This window comes from Lemur catta, chromosome 8 (assembly GCF_020740605.2).
Source record: "Lemur catta isolate mLemCat1 chromosome 8, mLemCat1.pri, whole genome shotgun sequence".
Taxonomy (NCBI): Eukaryota; Metazoa; Chordata; class Mammalia; order Primates; family Lemuridae; genus Lemur; species Lemur catta.
This window is the reverse complement of record NC_059135.1, coordinates 318,669-342,819: the sequence shown is the minus strand read 5'-3', so window position 1 is coordinate 342,819 and position 24,151 is coordinate 318,669. Positions and strand designations below refer to the sequence as shown.

Here is a 24,151-nt window from a genome sequence, read left to right as displayed (position 1 = left end):
CCAGGACGTGGTGGCCACTGGTGTGACTTCCACCCGGTGGCCTCTCTACCCTAACGGGGTATCAGACTCTGAGCTGGACGTGGGTCTGGCTCAGCCTCTGGGAGGAAGTTCGTTGTCATCTCTGTTTCACTGGCAGGGTGTGCAGGTGGTTGTTCATAAACGTAGTTTCCTTACAGTAATTTCCTCCTTCCAGGGAACGTGCCGTCGCAGCGCAAAGTCCTCTGTGTCCTGCCTTCAGAGTCTCCAGCGTCATTGCTGTGTGAAGTCTGCGACTGCACGGTAGGTACTCCCGTGTGTTTCACTGTGTGTTTCACAATAGCCACACGCTCCCCGGTCATCACCGTTAACCCCAAATCAGGAAACACACCTTTCTCCCTGACAGTCCAATTCACCAGGCCCACTTCACTGCCTTCCTCAACTGGGAGAAAAATGTGTCTTTCCCTTCAGTTCCAGTTTCTTTTTCTGCAAATGTTTCTGAGACTGGCCCTCACTTTCCCAGCCTTGGCAGATCTAAAGAGCAGAGATGACTCCAAGGCTGGTCTGGGCAGCGCTTCCTCCTGAGCAGATGCAGACCGCACATTCCGGGCAGGAACACCCTGTGTTTATGCCGTGCTCTCTCAGTGCAGCCCCCCAGGGGGAGCGCAGATCCCCCCCCACTGGTGGTCTCAACCTGACAAAGGCAAACAGCGCTTTACAGACTCAAGTCTCGTCATGTCGCTCTCCTGATTTATAACTTTGCCAGTGGTTTCCCACTGGCCTTGGAGAAACAACGCAGGACTGGCCACGGCCTCCAGACCCTGAGCGGTCCTGCCTGCTCCCCTCTCCCACACAGTCAACCCCAGCTGCCTGCAGTCTACTCTGCTCTCACTTTCAGGGACACAGCCGGTTTTTGGTGTCTCAGGGTTTTTATTCAGGTTCCCTCAACGCATCCACCCAGTGGACACCCTTAGCAAATTTTCCAAGGGTTTGCCCAGCTAGAGCCTTAAAGTCACAGCAGTCTGTGGTATCTAACAGTAGAAAAGTTGATAATGTGATTTTTCAAAAGATAAAAAAATTCACTATTTAGTGTATCGTTTGTGAGACTCAGCTTCGATTTATATATAGACCAAGGAAATAGTAGCCAAAAACAGTTTATATTTTAGATAACTAGTAAAGAAAAATTAAATCTCACTGCCAAATGAAAGGCAAATGGCCTAATTGATCATGGAAATTTCATAAGAATTTACTGAACCCCATGTTACCTTGCTGTGTTCTCTAGCCATGTGTGTGCCCACGTGTGTCCACCAGTTGCGAGGTATCTCAGGTTTGCACACTTATGTTTACATCACCAATCAATATGACAAAGTCCTAGTCCATCCTATGACAATGTATATAAGTATTGGAAAGCACCTTTTAAAATTTCACCATTTTTACCACTTGTGAATATATAATGTAATGGAGTGTCATACATTGGCCGTGTTGTGCAACCATGTATTTATTAATAGTTCCAGATGTTTTTTTTCTTCCTCTAAAGGAAACTCAGAGCCCATTACAAAGTCACTTTCCTTTCCCTGTCCCCCAAGTCCCTGGCAAGCACTAATCTATTTTTCATCGCCGTGGATTTGCCTGCTCTGGACATTTCATACAAATGGACTCATATAATATGTGGCCTTTTGTGTCTGATTTCCTTCACTTAGTACATTTTTGAGGTTCATCCATGTTGCGATATTCATCAGTACTTCATTCCTTTTTTCTGTATGATTAAATACATATAGCATTCACCATTTTCACCATTTTCACCATGTTTAAGTGGTGACCGTGTGCTTCTGAATGGGAGATTCAAAGCCAGTCTTTGTTAAACTAGGGAGTGTACTCTTAGACAAAGACCAAAACCATTGTCTACTTTTGTATGTTGCCAGCTTATTTTGAATTTGTATCTTTTTTTATACCAGCAGCACTACTAAGAAGATGTTATTCACTTCTAAAATGGATGAATTATCATTATTCTGTGTGAGGAGACTATCTTCTGTAGGGTTTATGGCTCTTGCCATAAGTCTTCAATGTACAAAGACCTCTATAATATATCTTACAATAAGGGGTACTTCTTTGTGACAATATCTTTATTCTTTGAATGTTAATTTGATTAACATTCATTTTATTTGAGTACATACTATGATTTTTGATACCTTGTAATGGCACTGGTTCTGAAAGTAATCAAATGTTTTGGGTGAATTTGAGGAGTTTACATGATACTTATGGTTTCCTCAGTTTAATGTTTATTTTACCATTATTTTGTCACTGGGATAAAGAATAAGGGTGTTTCGGCTCAGTTTCATGCAAAGATTTCACTTTTAAACATTATTTTGCCTAAAATTAGCATTATGATGCTTTCTAAAGAAATGTTTGGTAGACCGTATTTCACAGCAAAATTTCTAAATCTGTACAGGAATTATTACAAAAGTGGACAAGGATTGGCAATTCTTTGTAAAGAATTTCTGAATTATATATAACTCTCTTCTAACATTTAATAAAAGTTTATTTTAACCTAAAAAAAAAACACTTTAAGTGTGACCGTCATCACATATATAACATGCCTCTGTGGGTTGTCATCTTAGTTCTTAGTGGTGTGTTTAGATTCCCAAAAGTTTTTAATTTTGAGGAAATTTTTTCTTTACTTGCTGTGCTTATGGTGTCAGATCTAAGAAGCCATTGTTAAACCCAATGGTATGAAGGTTTATCTCCGTGTTTTCTTCTAGAGTTTATATTTTTATCTCTTACACTTAGGGCTTTGGAGCATTTTTAGTTAAATTTTTCTGTGTGATGTGATGTAAGGGTATAGTTTCCTTCCTGTGAATGTGGATAGTTCTCTAACATCACTTGTTGAATTTAGTGACCTCGGACCTTGTTTACAATCAATTGACCATAAAGGTATGGAATTATTTCTGGACTGTCAGTTCAGTTCCATTGATTTATATGTGTACCCTCATGCAAGTATCATCCTGTTTTGATTGCTGTTGCTTTGCAGTAAGGTTTAAGATTTAAAATTGAGAAGTGTGAGCCTCCAAGTGTGTCTTTCTGTTTCAAGAAGATTTTGGTTATTTGTGTTCCCTTAAAATTCCATCTGAATGTTAGGATCAGTTTGCCCATTTCTGCCAAAAGGCCATTTTGGGTTTTTGTAGGAATTGCATTGAATTTGAGATCACTTTGTGTAGTATGGCCATCTTCAAACACATTCAGTCTCCAGTCCATGAGCATGGACTGTCTTTACAGTTATTTAGAAATTCTTTAATTTTCTCAGTAGGATTTTGTAATTTTTGACATACAGGTTTGCACCTTGGTTAAGTTTTTTCCTAACTGGATTATTGTTGTTGATGTTATTCAAATGGAATTTATTTCTTAATTTTAGTTCCCCGTTGTTGATTACTAGTGTAAAGAAATAAAATAGATTTCTGTGCATTGATATGTTGTTCTGTGACTAAGCTGTATTTGTTTGCTAGCTCAAATAATTTTTTTTAATTCCTTAGGATTTTCTATACTTAAGATCATGTGATTTGGAATCTGTGAATAGTTTTACTTTCCTTTCACATATGGATGCCTTTTATTTCCTGTTCTTATGTAAATGTTCTGGACAGAACTTTCAGTACAATGTTATTTTTTATTTCAAAATGCTAATTAAGATGGTACAAGTGATTTTGTTACATGGATGTCTTGTATGATGCTGAAGTCAGGGGTTTCAGTGTGTCCATCGCCAGAATAGTGTTCATTGTGGGCAAGCTTTTATCTTACAACAACTCTCCCTCTCTCCTCCCTTATAGGTTTTTCATGTCCTTTATATCGCTTTGTGCCCATGTATACCCATCTAGTAGATCCCACTTGTTAGTGAGAACATATGGTTTTTGGTTTTTCATTCCTGAGATAGTTCACTTAGGATAATGGTTTCTAGTTCCCTCCACATTGCTGCAAATGACATTACTTCAGTCCTTTTTTTTTTTTTTTTTTTAGAGATAGGGTCTTGCTCTGTTTCCTGGGATAGAAGGCAATGGCATGATCATAGCTCACTGCAACCTCACACTCTGGGGCTGAAGTGATCCTCCTGTCTCAGCCTCCTGAGTAGCTGGGACTACGGGGACATGACACCATGCCTGCCTTATTTTTCTTTTTTCTTTCTTTTTTTTTTTTTTTAGAGACTGGGTCTCACTCTTGCTCTGGCTGGTGTTTCCCTCCTTTTTATGGCTGAATAGTACTTCATGATTTATATACATACATGTACACACACACACACACACACATACACACACACATATATACACACATTTTTGTCCCCTCATGAATTGAAGGGCACTTACGTTGATTCCACATCTTTGCAATTGTGAATTGTTCTGCTATAAATATTCGAGTGCAGGATAAAATGACTTCATTTCCCTTGAGTAGATACCTAGGAGTGGCATTGCTGGATCCAATGGTAGGTCTACATTTGTTTCTTTGAGGACTCTCCATTATGTTTTCCATAGAGTTTCTACTAATTTCAGTCCCACCAGTGTATCAGCGTTCCTTTCTCTCTGCATTTGTGGCAGCATCTATTGTTTTTTGACTTTTTTTTTTTTTTGAGACAGAGTCTCGCTTTGTTGCCCAGGCTAGAGTGAGTGCCGTGGCGTCAGCCTAGCTCACAGCAACCTCAAACTCCTGGGCTTAAGCGATCCTCCTGCCTCAGCCTCCTGAGTAGCTGGGAGTACAGGCATGCGCTACCATGCCCGGCTCATTTTTTCTATATATATATTTTAGTTGGTCAGATAATTTCTTTCTATTTTTAGTAGAGACGGGGTCTCGCTCTTGCTCAGGGTGGTCTTGAACTCCTGAGCTCAAGCAATCCACCCGCCTCGGCCTCCCAGAGTGCTAGGATTACAGGCTTGAGCCACCGCGCCCGGCCCTGTTTTTTGACTTTTTAATAATGGCTATTCTGATTGGGGTAATGTGGTACGTTATTGTAATTTTAATTTGCATTTCTCTGATGATTAGTGATGTTGAGCAGTTTTTCATATGTTTCTTGGCCATTTGTCTATCTTCTTTCCAAGAATGTCTGTTTCAGTCTTTTGCCCATTCTCGGATGAGGGTGTTCATTTTGTTCTTGCTTATTTGTTTGAGTTCTTTGTAGATTCTGGATATGAGTCTTTTGTCAGATGTATAGTTTATGAGTATTTCTCCCATCGTGTAGGTTGTCTGTTCAGGGTGTTGGTTATTTCCTTTGCTGTGTACAAATTTTCTAATTTAATTAAGTCCCATTTATTTATTTTTGTTTTTGCTATTTGTCTTTGGGGTCTTGGTCATAAATTCTTTGACTTGGCTGAAGTCTCAAAAGTTTTTCCTACTTTTTTTCTAGAATTTTTATGGTTTCATGCTTCTCATTTAAGTCTTTAATCCATCTTGAATTGAGTTTTGTATGTAGTGAGAGAGGGATCCTGTTTCCTTCTTCTGCGTATGGATATCCAATTTTCCCAGCACTATTCATTAAATAGGGCTTCCTTTCCTCAGTGTATGTTTTATGCTTTGTCAAAAATCAGTTGGTGCTAGGTAGATGGTTTTATGTCTGGGTTCTCTATTTTGTTTCCTTGGATTAGTCTCAGTTTTTTACACCAGTACCATGGTGTTTGGGTTCCTGTAGCCTTGTAGTATAATTTGATGTCACGTAATGTCATACCTCCGGATTTGTTGTTCAGTATAATGTTGCATGCAGAGGTGAAAGAGAGCATCTTTGCTTTGTCCCTGATCTTAGCGGTAAAAGCTCTCAGTCCCCAGTATTGAGATAATGTTCATGGTGTGTTTTCCATAAATGCTTTTTATCATACTAATAAAATTGCATTCTATACCTAGCTTGTTTGGTTTTTAGATAAAAAAATGGCGTTGTATTTTGTTTAAAGCTCCTTCTGTAAGAATGGATATGATGATGTGATATTTTTCCTTCATTATGCTAATATGGTGTAGTACATAGGAGATAATAGAAAAAAACTTTGGGTAGATCGCTCGAGGTCAGGAGTTCAAGACTAGCCTGAGCAAGAGCGAGACCCGGTCTCTACTAAAAATAGAAAGAGATTATCTGGCCAACTAAAAAATATATATAGAAAAAATTAGCCGGGCCTGGTGGCGCATGCCTATAGTCCCAGCTACTCAGGAGGCTGAGGCAGGAGGATCGCTTAAGCCCAGGAGTGTGAGGTTGCTGTGAGCTAGGCTGACGCCACGGCACTCACTGTAGCCTGGGCAACAAAGCGACACACTGTTTCAAAAAAAAAAAAAACGCAGCTGGATGTGTTTGGCCTGAAGCCAGTGAATGACAAAACGATTCTGACTGATACATTGAAAAAAACAGTGGTCGGAGGGTTTCAGGACCTTGAGGTCTCACCTGCCACCGACAGACACCTCGCCCCCCGCCAGCCCGGCACCCCGCTTCCTCGTCAGGGCACGGCCGCGGCCCACACCGTGCGCAGACGCCATCCGCAGTCGCCTGCAGGCCGGGCGGGGAAGAGGCTCCCGCGCGCTCCCGCCCAGGCTCCACCCCCTGCTGCCGGCGGGCGGCGTTGCGGAGGTGGGGGAGCCGCCGCAGCCCAACGCGAGGCGGGGCCCGGCCGGGGCGGGTCCTGGCCGGGGCGGGGCCGTCATGGCGGCCGCGGCGGTTGCGTCACGAAGCCCCGCCCTCCCGGCAGTCTCGGAACGTGCCTCGCCTCTGGCTGCGCCCCCGCACGAGTCTGGGCGGGGCGAAGGGAGCCGGGAAGCGGAAGCGGTGAGCGCGCCTGGAGCGCAGCTGCGGGCGTGGGGGCGACGGGAGCCTCGGAGCCGTCCGGAGAGCGGGGCTGCCGGAGCGGGCGGCCGAGACAAAGGCGATGGTGAGTGCAGCGCCGGCCCCGCGCCTTGCCCTCTCGGGCCCTTGCGCGGCGGCCTGAAGCCCCGAACCCCGGTCCCCGAGGGCTCCGCGGTGAGCGCGGCCCGGCCCTGCCAGCCCCGCGCTGCGGGCTGCGGGCTGCGCCTGCGGCTCCGTTTCCAGGTTTGGGCGAGGTCTCTTCCCCGAGGACCGCCCTTTGGGTTTCGTCCATTCTCTCTGAGGAACCGACGCGAGCGCAGCTCGGCATTCAGGCAGGCGGGCACTGAGGCGGCCGAGCGCCTGCCGCGGGGACACGGAAATGCGGACCCCTCCCCTACTTGGCGGGTCTGGCGGTCGCGAGGGTAGCGCGAGGGGCTGGCGGGGACACCCGGGGTCTCCAGGTGCGGGTTGGCGGGGCGGGGACCCGGGCTCCGGAGCCCCGACTGTGGCCCGAGGCGCCCGGCGCGTCCCGCCCGCGGGTCCCGCCGCGGAGCTCGCTGGGCTCGGAGCGAAAGTCCCGCCGCCTCGTCGGAGGAGCGCGGGCGACTCCCGCAGGTGGTTTCACCGGCTGTGGCTGCGGGTTGTGACTTTGGTCCCGGGTGTGGTGGGTAGCGGCTCGCTCTGCCGCTTTAACAGCTGAAAAAGCGCCCCAATCCACTGACTTAAATATGTGCAATAAACAGTGTTGAGATTCCTTATTACCTTGCAATTATTTTAAATGATGAGGCTTCGTAGAGGAATTTGGTGGTGGTGTGCAGCTTAAAAAATTTAAACGTTAAAGGGCTTGGAATACAGTAGATGCTCCTTAAAATATTTGTTGAACGAAGGAATCTGGAAACATCAGACAAAGCGGGTCTCACGTTTAGTAAAATTTAGGCACATACCCTTTTGCCTAAGATTAAGGAAAAAACGTTGGCAAAAAACATGTAGTTTTGTTTATATGCTTGTTTTTGATTTTTACCCAATATATGCATACTTTGGAAAATCAGTTGTTACTCTCAGTGCTACTAACATAGAAAATAAGTTTGAAATGTGAATTTTTTATTTTGAGAAAAGTTGGTATACATTATCTATTTCTTAAAAACAGGCTTTATATCTCATTTTCTTTAAAAATAATGGAGAACATAAAGAGGCGCTGGGATTGTATTTTGAGACCCGGCTTTATTTTTCATTGTGAGTAAAGTTGTTTATGTGTTCTTGAGGGACTGCTATGGTCTTGAGTTTCTTTTTCTACAAGGGAGAACTGTAAATTGAAGGAGAGAAAAAAAAAAAACCTAATGTTGCACTAATACAATTAAACATTACCATTTACTCAACAGATATTCATTAAACATCTATTATGTGCTGAGATCTGTGTTGAGTGCTGTTTCTGGGGATGAACAAAACTCACAATAATCCTTTTTTAAAACGAGCATAAAGTTCTTATAATCGATGTTGCAAGTGGAGGCTGTCTTAAACGCCTAGTGCCTGCTTTAGGTTGGGAAAGATGGCAGGTGAACTGCAGGAACTGTAAATTCCTAACAGTCTATTTAAAAGTTAATAAGTAACTTAAAAGGGCTAAGATCATTGGGTTACACTTTCCTATTGTCTGTTTAGTAAAATCTATCTACATTTTAAAAAGAAGGGAGGAAGAGATTTAACAAACTGGTGTTTTTATTATCTCTGTCTTACAAGAAGATTTTAGGATAGCATATTTATTGAAAGGTCTTGTACTTCTGGTTCTGTGTTCTGTAAATAATCTTTGCAACAACAATATTTTCTGTGTTTAAAAATCAGTGATGATAAACATTGGATTCCTTTTCCATAAGGAACATTTTTAATTAAAGCACCATTTCAGGAATTTTATTTTGTCCTTTTCTTTACTATTTACAAACACAGGATTAACTTGATAATGCTGAAATTAGAAGGATTATTAGTAATAATTTGTGGTTCCATATATGGACTTCATCTATAGTTTTACAACTGATAGAACTGCTTATTAAAAAGACGATGAAATTTTTAGTATTGCATTTATTCTAAGGTTGCATTGCCTATTATTATTTTATTTATATATGTTTAAAAACAATATTTGGCCTCTTCAGAAGTCTGAGTTAATGCCCTCCAAAGCCAATCTTGATCTTTACAAAATAATGTAGATTACTATTTTTTTTTGCAGTTAGCTTTTGAATTTTGGTGGACCCTTTTGACTTGTCAATGCTTATAATAGTTGCTGGATCATTTCTGTCAGCGTATAGATAATATATGCAGCATATAGATACTGCTATCTCCCATCTTTAAAAAACCTTGTTCACATCTTTCTTTAATTACTACTCTCCAGAACTTTGACATTTGTGGTCTTCAGTACTCCCTCTCTCTCTTGGATCCACTACAGTGAGGTTTTTTTTCTCTTCCATTCTACCATAGCAGCTCTTTTTTGAGGTTACTAGTGACCTCTTTGGTGAATTCTAATGTCAGTGAATATAGCAGCAATAACAGCATTTGATGTGGTTGATAATGTTCTCTTCTTTGAAACCTTCTTCCCTTTGCTTCTGTGATATTACTGCTTATTTTCAGTTTCTTTTGCTGGTTCCTTTTCATCACTCCAACTTCTAAAAAATGAGGCAGTGTTCCAGGTATATATATTTAGACCTCTTCTGTATTTATATTTAGTCCCTTTTGATCTCATCTAGCTAGAATTATATATTTCTAACTAAAAATTTTATCTTTAGTCTGAATTTCTTTCCTAATCTCCAGACTTGTATGTTCGTCTGTGTACTCAACATTTTCAGCTAGATGTCTAATTTAACTAGACATCTAGATCCCAAATTTAACATGTCACAACTGAACAACTCATCGCCTCCTTCTTCTCTCCCACCCCCTCCAATAATAGTTTTCATTCCATTCTTCCTCATCTTTTAAATGTCCACTCGCTCTTGCAGTATCTCTGGCCCCAAACCTCATAGACATCTTGACTGCTTTCCTTCTGATACTCCCATGTCTAATTCAAATAATTGTCATGAAAGTACATTCTTTGTGTACTGTAAATGCTGCCATAACTATAAATGGAACCACAATTTGCTGCCACCCCTGTAAGCAACCATAATCTCTTGTTTGTGTTATTTTCATAGTCACTAGTCTCCCCGCTGCTTCTGTACTTTTCTATTCTCAACCCAGCAACCAGGGTGATCCTTTTAACATGAAAGTCTGATTATTTTACTCTTGTGTTCAAACCGTTCAGTGGCTTTCTATATCCTTGAGAGTAAAAGCCAGAATATTTACTGTGCCTATAAGAGCCTCTGTTGATCTATACCTCCTGCCTTTCTGGTTTTGTGTCCTACACAATCAGGTTTCTACTTGGCTTCCTATACTCTGGTCCCCAGGCATCCTCCAGGTTTCTTGAACCTGCCAAGCGCAGGCTTGCTTTCATGCCCTCAGGGATAGAGCATTGTTTTATTCACTGCAGAGTCCCCAGGACCGTGGCCTCTTGATGAGCACTCACAGTTCCTGAATGAATGGCTGCTTGTCTTGTTACTCCTGATTCTGGTTACAGCCTATATGCATGTTTCTGTAACAAAAGTATTTGAACTTCACCTAAAACTGTATAGTCCTGTAAGAATTAAGTAGAAACAAATTTAGATACAAGAATATAAAGTAAGTTTTAACTCAATTTTTGTGTATGGGAAGTGAAAATACACAGTGAAATGGTAAGGAACAGAGGAGATGGGAAAGGAATGAAGAGAGCTAAGGCAAATGAAATAAAGAAGAGGAAAACCTGGTTTGGAAATAGGGTGACAACGTGTAAAAAATGTATTTTTTGCTTGCCCCGTATTTCTTTTAAGTTCCATTTCTTGAGTTCTGAGTGTTAGTGATTTTCATGGACTAGACACTTCAAGTTGGACTATATGATACCCTTCTTTTTATCAGGGATGTAGGCTCAGGTGAGATCAGAAGCCAAAACTTCATTGTTCTTCTGTGTTTTGCTCAATTCTTTTTGTTAAAGAAAAGGAGAAATTACTGAGAAAGCCTAATGGTATTCTTAGCAGTTTTTATTTTTTTTGTAGAAACCTCCAATAGAAGTCTCATAGTTTTAGGGAGAGATTTTCAGTGTACAAAAATGTATTGGTATGCCTGTCCTCTTGGTACTGTACCGCCTATTTAGTCCCCCCTTAAAAAAGAAGAGGAATATAAGTACATTTATTGTTTTGCACGGTAAACTAGCAGCTAGCTACAATAATCACAAGTTTATTGAGTAGCATTAAATGCATATACTTATTTGTGCTCTTAAATGAAAAAAAAGAAAAATGCTTGTACAGACTTAAATGCATAGTCTAAAAATGCAGTTTAACTGATATTTAGTTGGGAAATGAGAGTGCAAGGGGAATTAATGATATGCAGATTTTTAGTATTTCCTTCTGCTAAGACAAGATTTTTTTCTTTTACCCTTTTTCCCTGAGCTGTAGGTCTCATTTCCTGTTGGTTGATTAAAAAAAAAATCTTTTAGATAAATTGTTGAAATGAGTAGCTCAGTAGTTCCTGAATGAATAAATAATTTTATGTGCAAGTATAAATTCTCCTTAAACCAGTCTCCACAGTTTCCTATTTTTGTGTAATATGCAAAAATTTGTGTTTATTGACTTGGGGGACTTTTATGCGGCCATAATGTGGACTTGGTTTTCATGGCTATAGGGAGTGTGGGTGTATATGTGTGTATTTCTTTACAGTTTTTGTAATATGAACATGTAATTTAGACTGATACGCTGATATTTTACTTTAACTCCTGAGCACTAATTTGAACAAAAATCGGATTTGGTGTTATATTTTTCTTTCACTTTAAAATAAACATGACCTTTATAATTCTTAAAAAGTCTATTTACATACCAAATAAAATGATTTTGGATGATACACTAGAAGTGTTTGCCTATGGTTTTGAAATAATCCTAGCCTGAACAACATAGTGAATTTATTTTATAGACTAATTAGGTCATCTTCATTAGAATTCAACATTGATGTACTTGAATTCATATGTTAGCATTTCACATATGAAGTAACCATCTTGGGTTAGTAAGATCCTTATTTCTGAGCTGGTGTGTAGTCCTACCACTAAGTTTATTTCAGCTGTAGTCACAGGTTTTTTTTTTTAAAGAGACATAGTTTTGCTCTGTTCCCAAGGCTGGAGTGTAGTGGTGTGATCATAACTCCTGGGATTGTTGTAACTAGCTACTAATTTGCCATGCAGAACAATAGATGTACTTATATTCCTCTCCTTTTTTAAGGGGGACTAAATAGGCAGTACAGTACCAAGAGGACAGGTATACCAATACATTTTTGTACACTGAAAATCCCTCCCTAAAACTATGAGACTTCTATTGGAGGTTTTTACATTGGCAATCTCCTGCCATTGCCTCTTGAGTAGCTGGGACTACAGGCGTGTACCACCGTGCCCAGCTGAGCAGAATTTTTTTTTTTTTTTTTAGAGATGGGGTCTTGCTGTGTTGCCCAGGCTGGTCTTGAATTCTTGGGCTCAGGAGATCTTCCTGCCTCTGACAACCTCTCAGACAATCTCACCTTTGCTCATTACACTCTATCCAAGTTAGTCTGTTCAATTTCTCAAACATGCCATGCTTGGTCTTGCCTTAGGACTTTTACACTAGTTGTTTCCTTTGTCTGAATGGTCTTTCCCAGATCTTGAGCCTGGCCCCTTAACTTTAAGGTCTCAGCTTAAATATCACCTAAGTCACCACTCCGTTTAAAATAGCTTCCCCATTACTGTTTTAATTTCTTCATGGCATTTCTCAGTCCTTGAAATTATGTATTTTTATGTATATTTCTTATGAGAGCAGGGACCTCCTTTGTCTTGTTCCCTGCTGTCCACAATGCCCAGAATGCTACCTGGCACCAAACAGGTGTGCAGTGAAGTGTTGAATGGATGAAACCGGGTACCAGTCTCAGCTGTTCTGTTATGAATGATTTTAGTGTATTAGTATTTTAAACTGTCAACAGCACATTTCTTCTGACCTGGGGAAGACAGAAACTGGATCAGTCAGACAAAAGCCTGGTTTTAGAAAAGGGTGAGACAGTCTGGGACCTGCTCTGGTCCTCAGCGTGTCCCGTGGAGCCAGTGGTGCTGGCGTCGGTGGGTGCCTGTGCCTCTCGCTCCGAGTCCGCGCCCGGTGCCTCGTCTGCAGCTTGGACTGTCCGTGGGGGGACAGTTACAACACGGGAGTGGGCAAAAGCTGCAGATCAGGGCTCTGTCTTTCAAAAGAGGTGGTGGTTCAGTATTTATCAGGAGACCACTGGGTGGGCCCATGTGAAATTGCTGGTTTTTGCTTGAATATTGGCAATGTCTTATGTTTTAACCTAGTAGTTAGTTGGTTTGGTTTAAAGATAATTTCTTCATAGGAGTTAGTGAAATTACCTCAGTGCTTTACTTTCTTTCTTTTTCAAAATTATGTTCCCTTCACATCTGATGATTAGTTGAAATTCATTTAATGCATAAAATTAGCTATTTATATGTTTGTATGTTATTTAACTGTATATCTAATAGTTTAGCTTATTCCAAAGCAGGCACGAAAGATCTTCAGATTCCTCTGAGAATGTTCTTGGTTTTGCTACTGAGCAGTAACTAAGCCTTTTGAAAGGTGTTCCTTTTCTAGTCAAGAAAGCAGATCCGATTCAGTTAGTGATACGGCATTATCTACCCTTTTTTTCCCCCCAGCATGATTTACATAAATATGTCCGAGTTCAATTCTTTGGTTTTTTTTTTTTTTTCTGGCTTTTTTCTTCTTTTGCCCATTATTACTCTTGAAGCGCTTGCTTACATTTTCTGATCATTTACTTTTGCTACTCCATGATTTCTTCTACAAATAAATGTCACTAAATCAATGAAATGATTTTGTCTTGTTTCTCGAGTTTTTTCCTGTTATCTTTCCTGTGGTTACCTGGACATTCCAGCCCATTTCCAACCCTCCCCCCAGCTCTCCAGTAAAGAGACATGAAATTACAGGCATCATTTTCTTATCTGAGGAAGTTTATTGTTTGAAAATTGAACTTTGTTGGCTCAGGGGAATTTATTGGTATTTCTTGAGCAACATTTACTTTATGTTAATTCTGAATAAGTGCATTTGAACTGGTGGTATTGAATTGTTATAAAATATGACACCCACATTTCCTATCCTTTAACTCAAATTGTTCTCTTATGTGCATATGAAAAAAAAGTGTTTAATATAGAGCATCAGAAAGTACATATAAGGTAAAGAAGAAACCTTTACGCCTACCACCGCAAGATAACCAACTGCTGGTAATATTTTGCTGAGTGTCCTTCCAGATAAATCAGTGAATATATGCTTTTTCATAAAAGTAGGATCTTATTATACATACTATTCTATAACATTTTGCCTTAGCAAATGTTATGATCATATAAGCATTGCTTTTTATTACTTCAGTTTGAAAGGGTCTTATTGGAAAGTGAAAATTTTGTTTGACAAGGGTAAAGCTGTCAGTAAAGTTGTGATTAAAAACAATGGTGTTTATGGAGAGCAGAATGTGGCAGAGTCAACTGGAGATGAGAATTACTTAAGCAGTAATTGTTTTCTTAGGAGCTCTCTCACCATTGTACAATAGCCTGATTGTTTTATACTAGCTAACAAAAACCGTTCCTGACTCTATGTAAAGTAGAATTATTTTAAATAGCCATATGGTGAAATATGGGCCTGTAAATATGTTCATATTTTTTAGACTGCCCAAGTCCTACCGATGTCTTAATATTAAAAACTTCTAGAAGAAAAATGTGTTTTTTTGACATCCTTCATCTATGTGTAGTATGACAGTTTTATTAGATATTGCTACCCTTTTTGTGTGTCAGAGTGAGGGAGTTTTTAGAAAAAGAAAATTTAGCATGTAAGAATTCTTATGTTAATGTCTGATTTGACTTTTGTTTTATGACTGAAAATTCTTGTGGAAGAATTGCTGATATGTATTGGTGTATTGCATTCTTGGAAATTACCAGTCCCAATCTTGTCAAGTAATTGTTTAGGTCTTAAGGTAGCAATTTTTTTTTTTTTTTTTGAGACAGAGTCTTAGTCTGTTGCCTGGGCTAGAGTGCCCTGGCGTCAACCTTGCTCACAGCAACCTCAGACTCCTGGGCTCAGGCAATCCTCCTGCCTCAGCCTCCTGAGTAGCTGGGACTACAGGCATGCACCACCATGCTCGGCTAATTTTTCTATATATATTTTTAGCTGTCCGTATAAGTTCTTTCTATGTTTAGTAGAGACGGGGTCTTGCTCTTGCTCAGACTGGTCTCAAACTCCTGAGTTCAAACGATCCGTGCGCCTCGGCCTCCCAGAGTGCTAGGATTACAGGCATGAGCCACCGTGCCCGGCCAGCAATTTTTTTTTGAGACAGCTCTTACTCAGTTGCTGGGGCTAGAGTGCTGGTGGAGTCGTTATATCTCTCTGCAACCTCCTACTTCTTGGCTCAAGTGATCCTCGTGCTGCAGCCTTCCAAGTAGTTGGGACTACAGGCATGGGCCACCGTGCCCGGCTACTTTTTTCTGTTTGTGGTAGAGATGGGGTCTCACTAATGCTCAAGCTGGTCTTGAACTCCTGAGCTGAAGGGATTCTCCCCCTTCGGCCTCCCAGAGTGCTAGGCTTACAGGCACGAGCCACTGTGCTGGGCCTGAAGTAGCAATTTTTAAAGCCAATCAAATATCCTTTAAGGGTTTTATAATTTAAATGTTTTTTTCTTTGCCACAGGAAAGGTACCTGTTACCTAGGGTAGAAGTAGGCTGTTGATGTTTTGCCTTGTTTTTAGCTATGTCATTTTCTGTGTTGTATTACTGCTTGCTCGCAAGCTCTTGTAGTCATTTTCTGTTCAGTAGCCATTTCTCTTACCCCGCAATGCTACATCCTGGACGGTGCATGTGTTGTGGAAAGCACTTCTCACATGGTAAAGAAAAATAAAAAGCAGTGTAGTCAATGTGGATTTTTTTTACTGAGAAATGATGTATTTCTTGTTTAGAGACTGGCAGTGTAGTCACTAAAAAATGTTTTTCATCCACATTATATGTTTGTGAATGGATATGCAGGTGTCTCTGTTTGTTGGAAGGTAAAGTGAATCTTGAGATAAATTCGAGAAAAGTGTTTAGAATTATTCCATACATTTTGCTGTTTTAAAAAAGTGTTATTTTTTAAAAAGTTTCATTCCACAGTGAGTTTTTAGCCTCCTCTTTTTACATTTATTTTGTTTTTGTAAACTGTTCTAAAGAAGCTTAGAAACTAGTCACACAGTAAGTGGCAGAACTCACATTTGAAGTCTTTTCTGATTTTTCAGAGTCAGTAAGCTTGGGAAGCGCTGTACAGTGGCAGAAAGAATATGGACTTTGGAGTTAGACACACCTCAGTTTGATTCCTAAATCTGGCACATATTTGCTGCATGGCAAGTTCTTACCCTTGGTGATTTTTATTTTTCTTTTCATTTAAGTGAGGTAATAGGCTTATTAAGATTAAATGAAGTAATACACATAAAGCGCTTGGCTTGTAGAAGGTGCCGATAAATGTTTCATTTCCTTTCTGCTACACCTTATGGTTTTAAAATATCTTGGAAGCCACTTGGACATTTCACTTGAAAGTGAATTGCAGTCAGGAAACTGGAAATAGACATAACCCAGGTGGACTCATATTGTAGTGACCCTCTTAATTTCCCTGTCTGAGAAGCAGAGTGGTTCTTATAACTGTTCAAAATATTTGACTTCAAGGCAGGTTTTATTGTTAAAAGCTGAAATGGAACCCATTGGGATGAGTTAATTATTGCTGACCAAAATGGCAAGAAAGTAACTATTTCTACATTTCCTGAGAAATTGAAGCATTTGTGCTGTATGCATAAAGATGGTAAATTTTAAAGGCTAAGAACTGACCCTTTGAAAAGAAATATATGATGAAAATAGGAGAAGAAAGTGTTAAACCAATAATAAAATTTTTTTTATCAGATTTAAGAGATGGTGCTGATTCAGACGTGTGCACAGTGACACAGGTGCTAAATGCAGTGCTGGAGGGAGTACAGATCTGTGGAACCTGTTGCAGAAGCACTTTGGCAATGTCACAGAGCAGAACTTAGTACTTCTGAGAGTACATCCTAAGTAACCGATTTTTCAGTTTTGCGGGAGTGAGGGGAGAAATAATTTTTTTACTGTAACAGCCTTATTGAGATTATTCACATAACATAAACGCCTTTTTAAAGTACATAAGTCAGAGTTATATAGCCCTTGCCACTATCTAATTTTACAATGTTTTCATCACCCCCCCCCCAAAAAAAGAAATTAGTAGTCATTCCCCGTTCTTCCCTCTCCTCAGCCCCTGGCAACCACTAACATATTTCATCTTTCTAGATTCGCCTCTTTGGACATGTGATATAAATGGAATTATATGCTGTGTGGCCAACTGGCTTTTTTTCATTTTGCATAATGTTTCAAGTGTGATCTGGACAGTGTATATCAATAGTACATCATTCTCTTTTATGGCTAAATATTATTCCATTGTAGGATATACAACATTTGACTTATGTATGCACTAATGAATAGATAGTGAGTGAGTGAACCCAAACAACTATGATGAACAACGCTGCTATGAAAATTCATGTACGGGTTTTTTTGTGTGGATATGTTTTTTTTTTTTTTTTTTCAGACAGTGTCTCACTCTGTTGCCCGGCCTAGAGTGAGTGCCGTGGTGTCAGCCTACCTCACAGCAACCTCAAACTCCTGGGCTCAAGCAATCCTTCTGCCTCAGCCTCCCGAATAGCTGGGACTACAGGCATGCGCCACCATGCCTGGCTAATTTTTTCTATATAGATTTTTAGCTGTCCAAGTCATTTCTTTCTGTTTTTAGTAGAGACGGGGTCTTGCTCTTCCTCAGGCTGCTCTCGAACTCCTGAGCTCAAACAATCTGCCCTCCTCGGCCTCCCAGAGTGCTAGGATTACAGGCGTGAGCCACCGCGCCCGGCCATCAAATCTCAATTTACTGAATCTTTTTTGATTTCAGATCAGGTTCCCTTCACAATATTGACTATGAGATTGCAGTCTAAGAATTTTCCATTTTTTTTTGTCAAGCAAGAAAAAAATTATCTATAATCCTCGTATTTGTGGTTTCCAAAATCATACTGTTTAACTCAAGTAATTTGTCTCTTTTTCGTATGTGCTCTTAACATTATCACAAGCTATATAATACCTGCTGTTGATATTTGTCTGATTGAAAGGTTTTCTTGGTGTGCTATTTCCCCAGCAAAGGAATGTGTGTAAAGAGGTCTCTGAAACACTAGCTCTAGCCAGTGATGACACTAAGGAGTTAAGATCCTGTGTACATCCGGTGTTCTCATAGCACTTCTCTGAACCAAGGACAAATGACAGACTTTTTTAGTCGTGATGTACAGTCAGCCCATGGGTTCTGTAGTCATGGATTCAACCAACTTTCTTGTCATTATTTGCTAAACAATGCAGCATAACAATTATTTACATAGAATTTACATTGTATTAGCTAGTATAAGTAATCTAGAGATGATTTAAAGTATACAGGAAGATGTGTGTGGATTATATGCAAATACTATGCAATTTTATATAAGGGATTTGAGCATCCTCAGATCTTGGTATCTGCAGGGAGTCCTAGAACCAGTCCCCCAGGGATACCAAGGGACAGGTGTAACTGATTACTCCTTTTAGATGTAATTTATTCATTTGAGCTATGAGAGACTTAATATTAACTAATCCAACCCATTTATTTTTTAAGATATGATTAAGGCCCAGAAATCTTAGCACTGTACTCCAGGCTTTTGGTCTTTAGTCTGGTCTTGCTGATATTTGCTGATAACTTTATAATAAGCTTTGTGATAGTAAAAAGAAACCATGAAATATTTAGCAATTTTTCATTTTCTCTTAAACTTCTCAATACAATAATGATCATTTCTGTGGTATATTGTGTTTTTCTACAAGCAGAAATGAATGCCGAACCCTTACGAAGAGATAAAGGTTATTTGGTACATATTGGTGGTCTCTGTCCTTCAGTATCTGAGGTATGCCAAGATTTCTTTTTTGAACTTCATTTTTAAGTTTGTTAATTGTTCATATTATGATCATTTGTTGTGTTTCTACTTTTCACAAAGTTATTTCTCTTTTTTTATGCTGATTGAAGGTCTCATTTCCAGAAATACCAAGTTTCTGAAATTTCAATTTATGATTCTTCTACTAATTACAGGTGTGTTTCCCAAATTCAGTCAAATGTGCATTACTGTGTGTCTGCTGTTCACTAGAGGTTCTGTAGCAGACATCGGCCACAGTGGTGATAAAGTCAAAGGCCATTCCCACAGGAGTGTCCCAGGCTAGTATAGGGGGACACGTAGACAAATAGTTGCAGTCATTATAGACAAATAGCTGCAGTCATTAGTTTGTGCTGTTCTTAATCAGATCTTTCTTTGATTATACTTTGTAGCTTGTTATTAGAGTGCCTTAGTTAAGGAGAATGGGCTCCAGAAATAGATAACTTTGGCTCAATTCCCAGGTCTGTTAGCAACTTCATGAATAAATTTGGGCAATTTACTTAACCTTTTTGTACCTCAGCCTCCTCTTTGTCTATAAAGTGAGGTTAATAGTACTGTCATAGCGTTGTTGTGAAACTATGAGTTAAGTATGTAAAGCACTAGGAGTAAAGCCTAGCACATAGTAGATGCGCAGAAAATTGTATTCTATTATTTCTAATTTTAATTGCTTTTTAGATGACACTTTTATACTTTTTAGGTAGATAGCTACATCATCTATATATAATCTCTTCCAGTATATACATTGGTACTTTCTATTTTGTGACATTCTCAGATCATTCAAATCACAGTGGTGATGGAAATACCTTTACTATCTTCTGATAAAAAGTGCTGGCTGTTCATTTCAAATATGAAAATCTTTTATCAATTAAGAGAATCCTGTTTGTAGTTGGGGTTGAAATTTGTTAAAAAATAGGTGTTTAATTTTATTTAATGGAGTCACCTAAGAGTATGTGCTTTTTAAATTTTACTCATTAATGTGGTATTAATACATTTCATTATAGTAAAGTAGTATTATAATTCTAGTAGTATTACCTGATGTGAAAGATTCTTTCAATATCTTGTTGAATCCTTAAAACAAACTGTGGGTTTTTTTTTCTTAATTATTATACATACTGTGTGGAAATTTAGGAAATACAATTAAATGCAAAAATACAAGGAGGTTATAAAAAATTATCCATAGTCGCATCATTTGAAAACAACCACTTTTTAGATTTGATACGTATCCTGCCACTGTCTAGGTCTGTGCTTTTATAGGAATAGCTCTTGCTCGACTGCCTCAATTATATGGCTAAAATTCTGATTAGATGTTCCAGCTCTTTTTTTGGTCTACATATTTCCCCACAACAAGGCCATAAAGATATTCTCTTAAATATTCTGGTAAATGTTTTAAATTTTGACTTTCACATTGCAGGCCTTTGGGTCATCTGGAGGTTATGTTTGAACATAGGAATTAATTTTAATTTTTTTAGTATAAATAGTCCCCAGATTGCTAGTCTCTGCAACTTTATCATACATCAGATTTGCAAATGTTTTATGTTAAATTTTAATATAAAATTAATAGGAGATAATTCATGAGAAATGCTTACTATCTTTTATTTCTCATCTTTAATTTGGTTTTTATTTAGTTATCCTAAATAAACATTCTTCCTGATTTCAAGCTAAGTATATCAACCATTTTTTTTTTTGGGAGACAGAGTCTCACTCTGTTGCCCGGGCTAGAGTGCCCTGGAATCAGTCTAGCTCACAGCAACCTCAAACTCCTGGGCTTAAGCAATCCTACTGCCTCAGCCTTCTGAGTAGCTGGGATTACAGGCGTGTGCCACCATGCCTGGCTAATTTTTTCTACATATATTTTTAGTTGGGCAGATAATTTCTTTCTATTTTTAGTAGAAACAGGTCTCGCTCTTGCTCAGGCTGGTCTCGAACTCCTGACCTTGAACGATCCACCCGCCTTGGCCTCCCAGAGTGCTAGGATTACAGGCGTGAGCCACCCTGCCCGGCTTAGTATATCATCCTTTATAAGAGCATTTATTATTTTGAAAACTATATTTGAGCCAGTGGTTACAAAATTAAGTTTGAGGTAATTTAAAGTCATTAATGAAAAATCTTTTGGTTTTCTGCTTTTGTATTTTAGATATGCATCTCTTGCTTTCCAAAAAAAAAAAAAAAAAACAGTGATGTAAAGATGGCTGTGAAAGGAATGATGCCAAAAAGGTGGGGGACTGCTGCTTTACAGTCTTTTTTTAATTCTTTATTCTTGAATAGTGCTACTCTATAAGTGACTAATTATTATACTTTCATCACTTTTTGTAGCTAACGTTATCTCATAATTGTTGAAACCATAAAATGCAGTCATTTTATTTTTTTATGCCCTCATCTTTACCTCACTGAAGTTTTAAACACGATGTGGAAAATGATGGAAGTTTGCTTTGTTCACTCTTTCCACTTCTCAGCAAAATGCCTGGGATCCCGTAGGCATCCACAGACCTTTCTTTTCAATGTACATGTAGTAAAATGCACATTTTGGTGTCCATGACTTTAGATGAAGGCATACGGGCAAGTAACCTCCACCATAATCAAGATACAGAACAGTTTCCTCATTCCAGAAAATTCTTTCATGCTCTGATATATTTCCTGTTCTTAAAATTTTACCTATTTCAGAATGTCATGTAAATGAAACCATACTATGTATCCCCAGTAGTCTGGCTTCTTTTACTTAGCTTAATGCACTTGACGTTGATCCATGCTGTTGTGTGTGTAAGTATTTCATTCCTGTTCAAGTATTCCTCGTTTTTATTCAGTTATTTTCTTACTGACTTTTGAATTCTTTATCAGATAGATATGTGATTTGCAAATAATTCTTCTCAGCTTGTGCCTTGTCTTTTCATCTTAACAGTGTCTTTCTTAGCAGGGGTTTTTAATTTTCATAAAGTATAAACTATCAATTTTGCTTTTGTAACTTTTTAGTGTTGTAGCTAAGAGCTCTTAGCATAATTCAAGGTCACAAAGGTTTTGAGTTAATTTTTATAAATTGTTTGAGGTTGAATTGTGGTGGTTTTGATTCTTTGTATTTGTTTCTCTTTTGCATATGGAATTGTGCCAGTGTCATTTGTTGAGAAGACTGTCTAATGTCCATTGAATTACCTTTGCACCTTGGCCAAATATCAGTTGCCCCATTTGTGTGGATCTATTTCTAGACTGTGACAGTTCCATTTAACTCTATCTATTTTTCCACCCATACTACATGGCCTTGATTACTGTAGCTTTATAGTAACTCTTGAAATCAGGTGGAATGAGTCCTCTAACTTTATTATTTTTTAAAATTGTGGCTGTTCTAGTCTGTTTTGTCTTGCTATATAAATTTTATAATTCAACTTGTCTATCTACAACAAAAATCTTACTTGGATTTTTACTGGAGTTACTTTGAATTTACAGATCAGCACAAATCCCTTTTTAATAAATGGATGAAAGAAAAATATTCGTTGAATAAATGAATCTAAATTTTTCCCTTAATAAGATAAAGGGATCTCTTTCAACTCTGTCTGTTTTCCAATCCTTTCCTAATTCCTGGAGTTATCACATTCCTTTTCTATAGCATTACCGTTTCCATTCACAGACCTTTGTCTCTACTCTCAGTCAGGCATAGCCCTTCTTTATCCCGACAGGATTTTCACTTGACTTTGCATTCCTTTGACGTTACTATCCTTATCTGTCTTGTGTTCTTATTGCCAGACTTCTCAATGAAGTGATTCATATCCAATGTCTCAATTTCTTTGGTTGCTTCTCTCGTTTGTCCTAATAATCTGTCCTCAGTCTTTACAATTTCACTTGAACTCCTCTTTCCATTGTCACTGGTGACGTTTTCAATGGTCTTTCCCCATCTGCCTTCGTGACTCCTTGGCCTCTTTAAATTAGTCATTTCTTTCTGGAAACTCTTTTCGTCTCATCTCAGTGACACTTCACATGGAGGGTGAATTTTTTGTTTCCTTCCACAGTAGGAAGGAAGGAAACAAAGTACAATTAGGTTACATGGGGACCTAAACAGAAGGTTTGGGAACTGTGGCTTCTCCTCTCCCTTCTCATGTACCAATTAATATGGTTTCTTGCCTCTGCATCTCTGTGTGTTCATTCTCCTCCTCCTCTCTGCACATGACAGTTTTCTGCCCGCATTTGGCTTTGTGTTACTGAATTCTGACTCCACAGTATTTTCAGTTTGACAGATAAATTTGCTTGAGGAACACCAAAGGAGCACCCCGAACGCGGCGCCAGGTACCGGCACGGCCCCTTTGGGCCCTCGGACTCGGAGCTTCTTTGGTTGGACTGGTGGGTCGTCCCAAGCGCTGTTTTTGGTTGATGGTCTTGGTTTACTCTGAGCCGGTTCTTTTCCTAGGAATTGTTGTTTGGGATCCTAACTTAGATTTGGAGGTGCATCCTAAAGGGTCTTCTCCCTTGTCTTTTTATCCTAAAATTAATCTCAGTTGGCTTTGCTGTGCATTTTTGAAAGAGGAAACTGAACTGTCTTGTTGGTAGATAAATGAGAGACTGAGCTCCTCAGCTCCGAAGAGAAGGGGCAACCTTACTCCTCCCAGCCTTGGGAGACCCGGGCGACCGGGGTCCCGGGTGGGAGTTGCCTGGGGCGATTCCCTGAGGCACGAGTGGCCCCATAGGGAACCCCCCCACATACAGATTAATTAAAAGAAGGCTCTTCCAGGAAACGCATATAAGAGCTGATCACTCGGCGTTTGGAGCCCTCTCAGAGGTGCTAGACCTCCGAGAGAGAAACCTGAGACACCTAAGAGAGTGGGAGTGACTCAGTGGTGAGACCTTGAGGAGCCCCACCCACAAGCAGCACACTCTGATCCACGACACCAAACCCCGTGTTACAGTTCGGTTGCTTCTTTTAAAGAAAAAATGGGACATCATTTAAAATCGAGGAAAGACAAGGGAGAATGACCCCCATGGGGCACCGCAGTTGGTGTGTGGTACCTCTACTTGCAAGTAGTTCTGGAAATGAAAAGAGTGGAAGGCATGCCAGGTGTTGGTAGGGCTCCAGCTGGTTATAGCTAATGCTTGTGCACAAGTTTTTACGAAAGGGCAAATTACATCCAGGAAAATTCAGAGTTGAAACGGTCTACCTACCGCCTATAGAGTTGAAGTGTCTCGAGCTATTTCTCTCTCTTCTTTTCTGGCTACTCTAAACCCTGCTACGTTTTTCTGTTGATGTCCAGATAACTCATTCTTTACGGCATTTACAATGGAAAGGCT

General features: G+C 39.5%; 1 long non-coding RNA gene across 5 annotated transcripts in view; it reads left to right on the top strand.

Moving 5' to 3' along the window:
- The first annotated feature begins 247 nt into the window (after nt 1–247).
- LOC123643719 overlaps nt 248–24,151 on the top strand; it is a 60,880-nt gene continuing 36,976 nt past the window's right edge. The window contains exons 1-4 of one of the 5 annotated variants that reach the window (XR_006736897.1): nt 16,772–16,940; nt 18,786–18,862; nt 18,982–19,044; nt 21,021–21,100. This is a non-coding gene — a long non-coding RNA (uncharacterized LOC123643719). Of the gene's footprint in view, nt 280–6,762; nt 6,855–16,771; nt 16,941–18,785; nt 18,863–18,981; nt 19,045–21,020; nt 21,101–24,151 lie in introns of those variants that run through there. The other 4 variants (XR_006736899.1, XR_006736898.1, XR_006736895.1 and 1 more) reach the window with 4 other exon arrangements.